A 9,568-nucleotide genomic window follows, 5' to 3' on the forward strand; every position below is an offset into this window, starting at 1 on the left:
CATATTGCTCTGACGTGCCTTTCTTTAGATTATCTTGTTCTCTTGGGTCATTTAAATCTGATACTGTAATGGGCTCAACATGACTTGCCCCAATATTTAAACTAACATGTCTTTGACTATGTGGTTGAACCGTAAATTGAGGTAAATTAAACTGAGCATGTGGCTGCCTTTCAGGTTGTGTCATTTGTAGATGCATTTGATGGGAGGTTTGAGCATAGGGTGGAGTAAACTCTGGTGGATACAACGGATCTTCCCTTCTTCAACAACCTATTTTCCTTTGGTTAATTTCCTCATCATGTCCATCATTACGACCATTTCCCTCCAAGTCTCTTCTTGAGTCCAAGTCATTTGTTTTATCAACTTTTGTTGAGACCTAATCATTTGCTCGTGCATATCAAATTGAGCTTTTTCTATCCTTTCTATTCTAGACACTTGCTCGCTTGACTTGTGAGTGAGTATTGTAACGATGTCGAGTGGTCTTATCTATGTTTTCTTGATAGCCTAACTATTCTTACACCTGATTGAGTTAAAGAAACTCTTTGAGATTTGTTATTTTGAGGTCTCTTTCTTTTAGTCATGATGCATTTTTTATTTTAAAATGAAATACACATATGATGCATCAATGCATCAATGCAAAGGATGTGCTTATTATATATCCAATATTTGCAAAAGATTTTAAGTTTGAACTTGAACCACCATATCATAACTTCACGTTATCCTTACTAAATACCTCTTTCATTACAATATTAAAATTTTCAAAAGAAATGCCCTATATGCTTGTACTGCTCATAAGTATTTTTTAAAAAATTGGTCAAGCGTTGGCTATACTGTCTTGGGTAAACCTCTTCTTTCACTTGTTTAGCCTCTAGGGCCATGTCTCTTGCTTTAAAGTTGACTTATCTTATTTGTTCTACTAGACGAGTAGCTTGAAATTCTTTCAATTGATATTCTTCCTTCCAATACTGTGCTCTATATTTAAATTGATTTCGTTCTTCTCTCAAAACTTGAATGGCTTCACTTCGATAATGCATTTACTATTTCAAGTCATCTACGAGACTTTGTAGTACCTTTTTTTCTTCCACAAATTGATTAAGCTCTTTTTCCTTAGATAATAAATTGGATCGAAGCTGTTTTGTATTTTTTTTGGATTTTTCAAGCTTTGTAGTTATTATGGCGATGGACTTATGCCAACTTTCAAAAATATTTTTTTGTTTTCTTTCAAGCCTTCGAGATTTTGCTTCACTCTTATCAGTCTTGTCTTTTCACTCATTAATCTCATGCTGAAGCCTTTTCTTTTCAAGTTCTTATATTTCTTTTTCTTCTTCAAATTTGCATTTCCTAATCTTCATATCTTTAGGAATCTTTTCACAATGGGTGTCTTTTTGGTGGCATGGTCTATTTTTTTTAGGACTAACTTTACTTGTGACCCACTGACTTCTCCATATAAGATATTCATAAGTGGCTTTGTCTGTATATCCCCCACGATCGACTCTACTAGTCCGCTTCCACTCTTTAATAATCTCTTTTATCTTTCTCAAAAATCTTGATTCCTCAAAAGAGAATTTCAATTCTTGAAGCCCATGAGTCATTGGGACAAATTACTCTGATCCTAATTATCGATGAACCAATGCTAGAGCATAGCTTATACCTCCACATGGTCATAAAAGTGGAACCCATGGCTTGTCACCACACCTATATAACATAGCTTCTCGTGGCATTCATGGAGGTCTCCATATTACCTGAGCACTAGTGAGATCTTGCAAAATCAATACCCACTCTTTCTTAGTCTTTGATTCTGGCCACTCAACATTGCAATATTCTTCAATTGGCCTACTTTTATTACTATAAGTAGGATGAAATTTACCCATAGGATATTGAAGATGACTTTTTGCCTAAATGTAGAGTAACTGTACACACCCTATGAAGCATCATCCTTTTCTTCGATAATGATTCAATGATCTAAAGGTTTTTGCCAGTATAGAAGGAACATGATTGATTTTATTTTTCACCTGCTCGAGAAAGTCAATCATTGATACTTCAATGTGCCCCAAGACCTTTGAAAAGATAATCAAGCCATAAATTACTAAAGCTATCATTCTCATGCCTCGTTCATCCTCTAAGTATTTGATGATGTAATCACGTAAGATTTCTCACGGGATGCAATCACTTTAGCCTTTTGTTTAGATATACAAGTTCACATTCTGAGTAGGGACCTCTATCATACAAGTGAGTTTCTTTCGAGATCCAAGTTTTTGACCTCGCCAATAGATTTTATCTGGATTGGGAAGATGCAACCATAACAATGTAGCATATTCTTCAATCGTTGGGGTCATATTTATTTCATTGAATATGAAACATCTGTATGCAGGATCCCAAACTGAACTAAAGCTCTTATCAACTGATTTTTCGTAGGCACCTCAAGCAGTGAAGCAATATGACCATATTTTTCCTCAAAAGCCATCTTCCTATAAGATGTTACATAGCGCTAGATCTCGACCAACTCAAAGATGTCATTTTGCTGAAGTCCCAACTTGATTTCTTCAGGCAAAATTTCTTGTTCAGATTTTGTCAAATAATTTTCCATTCTACTTTGGTCTTCTAACGATAAAGCTATCACTACATTGATCTCTTTACATATGGTGAGCTTCGAAGCTGAGAACATCATGATGGTGTTTTCGAAGCAAGATTGAAAATCTTCTTATTGATATTGACATATTGATAAGCACATCCCATATGCAAGTGTTTATGATGATGGATGATCATGAAACAAAAGGAGAGCAAAACAAAATAGGGTTAGTAATCACAATAAAATAAATAGTCCCTCATGTGTCCTAATTTACGATATAATTAACAAAAATGGTATGGCCCTATCTAAGGTTGGTTTCCTAAGTTTCACTATATGCATGGTTTGGTAATTAACATAGGCTAAAAAGGTTCTCAAATTGATCCTCACTATCATCCACTCTAGACTAGTAAGGCCCCCGATCCTCACCCATAACGAGTTACCGACGAAAAAGGTTCAACTTGAGTGAAAGTATTTCGCTAGCCCAAGTGGAGGTGTTATAACCTCACGAAAGCATAGGTACTCTACTCTCTCCTAAAAAGAGATAGATTTGAGAGCCCGGGTATAGAGCTCGTGCATGAATGCAAATGCGCACATGTGTGAGGGAATATACTTAATTATTAATAAAATTAACAATATAATTAGCAATAAAATAATAACATATAAAAACCAAACGAAACAAAAAAAAATTATTCTGAGATAAGAAATTAAAATTTAATATCGAAAAAACCATAATGTCAAATTTTAGATAACGAATGTTTAATTTTTGGCTTGACTCTTAAGTGTCCCCAGCGGAGTCGTCAAGCTGTCATAACGATTTTTCGTCAGGGGAGACTCGATCGCTAAGCTTGGTGAAAATTTTTGAAGTCGTCATCAATCTTTTTATAAGATGTGATTGGCCACCCAAAATATCATCTTTAAGTAAAAAAATTTTAAAATTAATTAAAACTTACTAAAAGAAGTTTAGGTTTGAAATCAGGACTAGGTCTGGGAGTATGGTTACGAGTGAGGAAGGTAGTAAAACTCTCACGTCGCCCGTTCGAAGAACGATACCATTTAAACATGCGTAATCCTATAATTTTGATAACGAAATCTTTTTTATTTAAGTTTAATTTTTTAAAATTTATTTTAAAATATTTTTCTCTGTTTCGAAATTAATGTTATTATTATTTTGTATTCTATAAATTCTCCAACGCTTTGGTGAAATTTATAGAAAATTACTATTTAAAAACTATTTCGAGAAAATTGACCATTCACAAAATTCTTGAAATTTTGTCATAAGATATTTTAATTATTTGTTTTGAAAAGAATTTGAAGAACATCCCGATTTTTTTGTGAGTTTCTAAAATTTATTAAATAAGTTTTAAGATTATCTCGACTTTTCGATGAAATCCTAAAAGTTTTAAACAAGTTTTAGGATCATCTCAACCTTTTGACAAGATCCTAAATAAAATCATTTTTTTATAATTAAAAGAATTTATTGATTAATCTTTATTATGATTATTTAAAAAAACTTTTTATTATTTATTAATTATTTTTATTATAAAAAAATTAGATTATCCCGACTCACCGGAGAAATCTAAATATTTATATCTTGCTCTATTAAAGAAAATCGAATTCTTTCAAATTTTTATTTCTTTTTTTTAAATTTTAAATATCAATTATTATTATTTTTTATTTTCATTTTTATTATTGTTTAACATTGTGTAAATCAATCTTTATTTTAGTAAAAATAATTTTAGATTATCTCAACTTTATGATGAAATCTGAAAAAATTATTTTTACTTGTAATAATTAAAAAAACTAAACTCTTTTAGCTTTCTTTAAAAATTACATTTAAAGGATTCATTTAAACAATTTATTGTTATTTTATTTATCATTTTATAATTTATTATTTTTTAGCAAAAATTATTTTTTTAATTATCTCAACACTTTGATGAAATTTAAATAATATTTTTGCTTGTAATAAAATTTTATTTTTATTAAAAAAGTTATTATTAAATTTTTTTATATTATATTTTTAAGTCCTTATATTATTTTAGTTTTATTTTTATTTTAAGAATTATTAATATAAAATACCAATAATAATAATAACAATAATATCATCAAAAAAATAAAAAAAATCAACATAAAAATCAATACAAAATAAATAAAATCAAAATAAAAATAAAAAAAAGGAAAACCTGCAAAATAGGTTAGGTTGACGCACAGGTCAGAGTGTGGATCCTGCGCGAGTCGGACTCGATTCAGACGTCCAAAACGACGTCGTTTTGAAAGGCCTATAAAAGACCTATTTTTGTTTTTTTTTCTTATTTTTTCTTTCTCCTCTCTCTGACTCAGAGCCTCTCTCTCTAGATATTCAACCCATCTTGTCGATCGCCGTGGATACCTAGTTTTCAGCCGATCGCCATCGTGCATTGGTGGTCAAAAACTTCAATGGCACCAAAAAATTAAAAAATCTCAGATTTCGGTGGCTTAAAAATTCAACGATCATCGAAAAATTCAAAATTTTCTAGATTTCGGTGTCGAAAAATTCAACGATCGTCGAAAAATTTAATTTTTCAATTTTCGACGACTCAAAAAAATTTTTAAAAAATCCCAAAAATTCCCCCAATTATCCTTTTTGTTTTTTAAACACTCCATCAAACCCATATTTTTTCAAAAAAAAAATCTCTAACCTCGTAGATCTAAAATTTTATTTTTGAAAATTTTTTTTTGTGTGCTACTGGTTCTTCAAAGAGGACTGTGATCTTTTTTTTTGTTGACAGTATTCCTTTTTTTTTTCTTTTGTCTTCCTTTGTTTTTGAAGAACTTAGCTATATTTATAAAGCTTTTGGGATTCAAGATCTAAGATCTTTTGAGATTCTTTTGTAGAAAATTTGTGTCTATCCGGTGACTTTTGGTCACTGAATTTTATGCTACCAAGTTAGTCAATGTCAAAAAAAAATTTTAAATCACTCTAACAGATCGATTTCAACTCTCAAAGTTAAAATCAAAGATTTCTTTTTTTTTTTGACTTTTTTTCCTTTTATTTTAAAGAATAATAATAATAATAATAATAATAATAATCATAATAAAGAAAATTGGTGCCTACAAGTTGTGAGAAGAACCAAACTAGTTGTAGTGAAAGACTTATTCCAAAGACATGTAAGTAGGTGAAGTAATCACCCTCTTCTCTTAGAATCAGCAAACCCCAACTTTTACAGTGTTCAAAAAAAAAAAAAAGCCTAGATTTCTTTCTCCCTACTCGGACTGCTTTACAATTTTATAGCGTTTCTCAAGGCTTCGATCTCACCAGAAAAAACACCCCAGGATTCCGTTGGTTTGGCCGACCAGCTAATATTAATTGCACCCAACATGTTCTGTGTTGACAAAAGTTTACAGTTGAAACTCGAAAACCATTGCTGGCCCTGGAATTGGTCTTTAGCCATTGGATACCCCAGGAATGAGCAAAGTTTTGAACTGACCCCAAAGAAATTAAGAAAGAAGAAAAAAAGAGCATTAAAACTTGATTTAACACGTTTGCTGTTTAATTTAACTTTAGAGAGAACTTGAGGCGGTTTACTCAATGTCCTGGTTCGATGGACAGGATAAAAAAAATGCTATTATACGATAAACTAGAAATAAACATATGCGTTTTTGTCGAAATCGATGTTTAATTTCCCCACCTCCCAAAAAAAAAAATCAGAAATGAATCACAGATTGAATAAAGTTGATGAAGCTTCTGCAGTTTCCAAGGACATAGGACTGACTACAGTCAAACAACTCCAGAATTTGATAACAATGATAGCATTATTTTTTTTCTTGATAATTATAGTATCAAATTTGTTGTATTTTTCCCTTTTGAGTTTTGATGAAGATTTCTGAGAGCAGTTCTCGTGATTCTGTAATTAATATACATGCCAGAAAATGAAATTGAGAGGGTGAAAAATAAAAGGAAAAAAACAGACTGGTCATGTATGTGTTACGGACCGAGAACTTAAGCCGTCTAGGACGGACGCACGAACCCTGACACATATACATGCTGAAGGACCCTCTTGTAATTTACTCAAAATAAGATGAACAATGAATTTATAGCCCTGGAGTGGGCACCAGCTAGTCTGGCATGCGTTCCCTTTCTTTCTATCCTTGTGAATCCACCAAAAATTTACTCCTGTACAAGCTACAATTACAATCAACACTAAAATTCAACAAAGCTAAACAAAATGGCCAAGTTCTCTGTTGAATAAAAAAGAGCCAACTTGTAAATTGTAACTAAAAATTAAAGAAACATGTTAAAGCGAAACCACAAATCTTGACTCCATAGTCAACTACCCTTTCAAGGGGAGTGTCTATAGGTTCAAAATTAAATCTCAATCCTTCAATTTCCAAGAAATTTCTTTGTCATTGTAACTTAACAAAAAAACCAAAAGACTGAATGAATAGTTATATATATATATATATATACATGAATGTAAAAGTAGTCACATGATATAATAATTATTATATATTAAAAAAAGTCATATAACTAACAATAAGGGGATACAGACTTTTTTTTGGATGAGACAAAAAAAAATTAACTAGTTACGAGAAATATCCACACTGCAAATTTGCACAAGCTGATACTTCATAGCAGGACCAACTTGGATTGCCTTAGTTAAATCACTAAACGAAATATAAGCTGGACAATTGGCGTTAATTTGATACCGACTTGAAATCCAAGTCCCTACCTTCCATTTCAAATGCCCGAAAACCTTAATGTTGAGCAGCACCAATCCAGCATTCATGTCCTGACTCAACCCTTCCTCAAGAAATGGAGCCACAGGCACAGCATTGCCGCACAAAAATGGGGACCAAATAGTGACGTCCTGGTGGCCGTGGTAGGTTCTTGGTAGCAGTGTCGGTAAGGTTATTTGATGGTACTAATTTAATGTGCAAATGTATTTGTTCTAGATTGGACTTTATAGTAAAGGGGGAATAGAATTAATGTGAATTGGCATATGGTGGTTGGGGCAAAATGAGGGATATGATTGTTTGTTTGGTGCAGTCCTTATCTTGGGGTGCAGTCCTGCTTCGACACCAGGGCAATTGTCCCATTAGGTCCCACCAAAAATTCAACTCTTGGAAGCAAAAAAATGAAATGGGGTGTTTATTTTTACCTTAATCTAGTACCCTTGGTTCTCAATTTTTGTTGAATGCAACTCTATTTAAAACTAGAAAGTGATAAGAAAGAAAGAAACAGTGTCATGTGGAGTATCAAAGAGGGTTGAAATGTTGAATTGAGGTTTTTTAATTTCTTGAGGAAGAGAAAGGGTAAATTAAAGAAAAATAAGTTATTTTTTAATTCAAATTTTGATTTAATCGGTTTATACAATAAATTTTAAAATATTACATTTAATAAATTCAAAATTAAAATTTTTACACTTATAATTTATTTTTTTGTTTTAATTAAATTACGATTTTTTTATATATATTAAGAAAATTCTGCCTTTCCCATATACTTTTTCCGTTGCTATGTGATCGGTCTTTAGGTAGGCATGATGATTAATGAGTAATTACAATGTGCACAAGTGGTTCAAGTGAAGTTGCAGGAAACGTCTAATATTCTAATTGAATTAAATTCAATTGTTTGTCTTCAAATAACCTGAAGTGTAGGGAATAGCTTGGTTTGTAATAGAGTTGCGGCAACTACTTACGATTGTACAATTAAAGTTTGGCTACCTACCAAACGTGCTGATAAATTTTCTGACCATTTAAATTACATTAATCAGCATAAAAAACATGAATAATTTTATGGCTGTAGATCGGGAGGGATACATCAAATATTTGTCAATCATTGATGGTCAAAATTATTTATAGTCTTATCATACGAGACAAATGAAAGGAAAATTTATACCCTATAAGAATAAAAAAAAAAGTTTAATTTTCAGATGATGGCCACTTGGCGAGATCAAACTGAATTGAAGAAGAAAAAAAAAAGCAGTAAGTACTAACCAGCTGCCGTGGTGGGGTTTCGAAAATGTTTATCATGAATTAAACAATCGTATCGATCCTGCTTCGTGCTTGTACAAGGCGGCTGAAGACGGTGGCTCTTTAACTTGTTTATTATTCTGAAACCTAGCTTACCTGCTATTGGATCTTCTGCTATTTGTAAAACATTAATTTCGTTGAGGAAAATCTAGACATGTTTAAGGGAAACAAATATTACGAAGGATATGCCATTAAATTTTGAAGACCTTATTTATTACTATTATTAATTAGAAATTAAAAATTAGAAAATGAATTAAGTTTAAGCTTGAATTCATTGCTTAATTTAATTGATGTATATCTTTAAAAAATAGCATTAATGTGTTTATACTTTCATTTTATTATATTTTTATTATGCACCTCTTTTTATATTTTAATATTGACTAAAATATTAAAAAAGACATTAAACTATTTAATTTTATTTAAATAAATTTTTATATTTTTATTGTATCTAAATAAGCTTTTACCATTTCATTTGTATCCATATAAATATTTACTTCAACTAAAATATTGATTTATATTAAAAATTTATTTATATATAAATTAAATATTAAAGGCTTATTTGAATATAAGTTAAAAGTTTATTTAAATATAAATTAAAAATTAAAAACTAATAAAAGTATAAATTTTTGTTTAAATAAAATAATAAAATTAAGCGTTTTTCTTCTTATTATTATTATTTTAACCCTTAATCTTCTATATGAAAAGTAATTAATCTTTTCAAGATAGGTTCAGTTGTTATGTTATTTTTTAATTAAAATATTAAGCATATAAAAAAATATACATACATGTAAATATAAACTGTGAAATTTTAACAATAACCTTGAAATTAAGAAAATTTTGGATGATAGATATATAGTTGTTATGGACATGTTTGTCACATATAGCTAAGCTCAAAAGGACCATATATAGCATGCATGCATGGTTATGGATATGTCTATTATTTTCAGTGGACCTGTGTAATTTGTTTTTACTTGAAGATAGGTTAAGCTACTTCCA

At 30.6% G+C, this 9,568-nt stretch overlaps 1 pseudogene; it reads right to left on the reverse strand.

Moving 5' to 3' along the window:
- Positions 1-6,980: 6,980 nt before the first annotated feature.
- On the reverse strand, positions 6,981-8,572 carry LOC149518378 (NDR1/HIN1-like protein 1 pseudogene; annotated as a pseudogene).
- Positions 8,573-9,568: the final 996 nt, after the last annotated feature.

Source organism: Durio zibethinus, chromosome 6 (genome assembly GCF_047325235.1).
Source record: "Durio zibethinus cultivar Kanyao isolate XHJ-2024 chromosome 6, ASM4732523v1, whole genome shotgun sequence".
Lineage (NCBI taxonomy): Eukaryota > Viridiplantae > Streptophyta > Magnoliopsida > Malvales > Malvaceae > Durio > Durio zibethinus.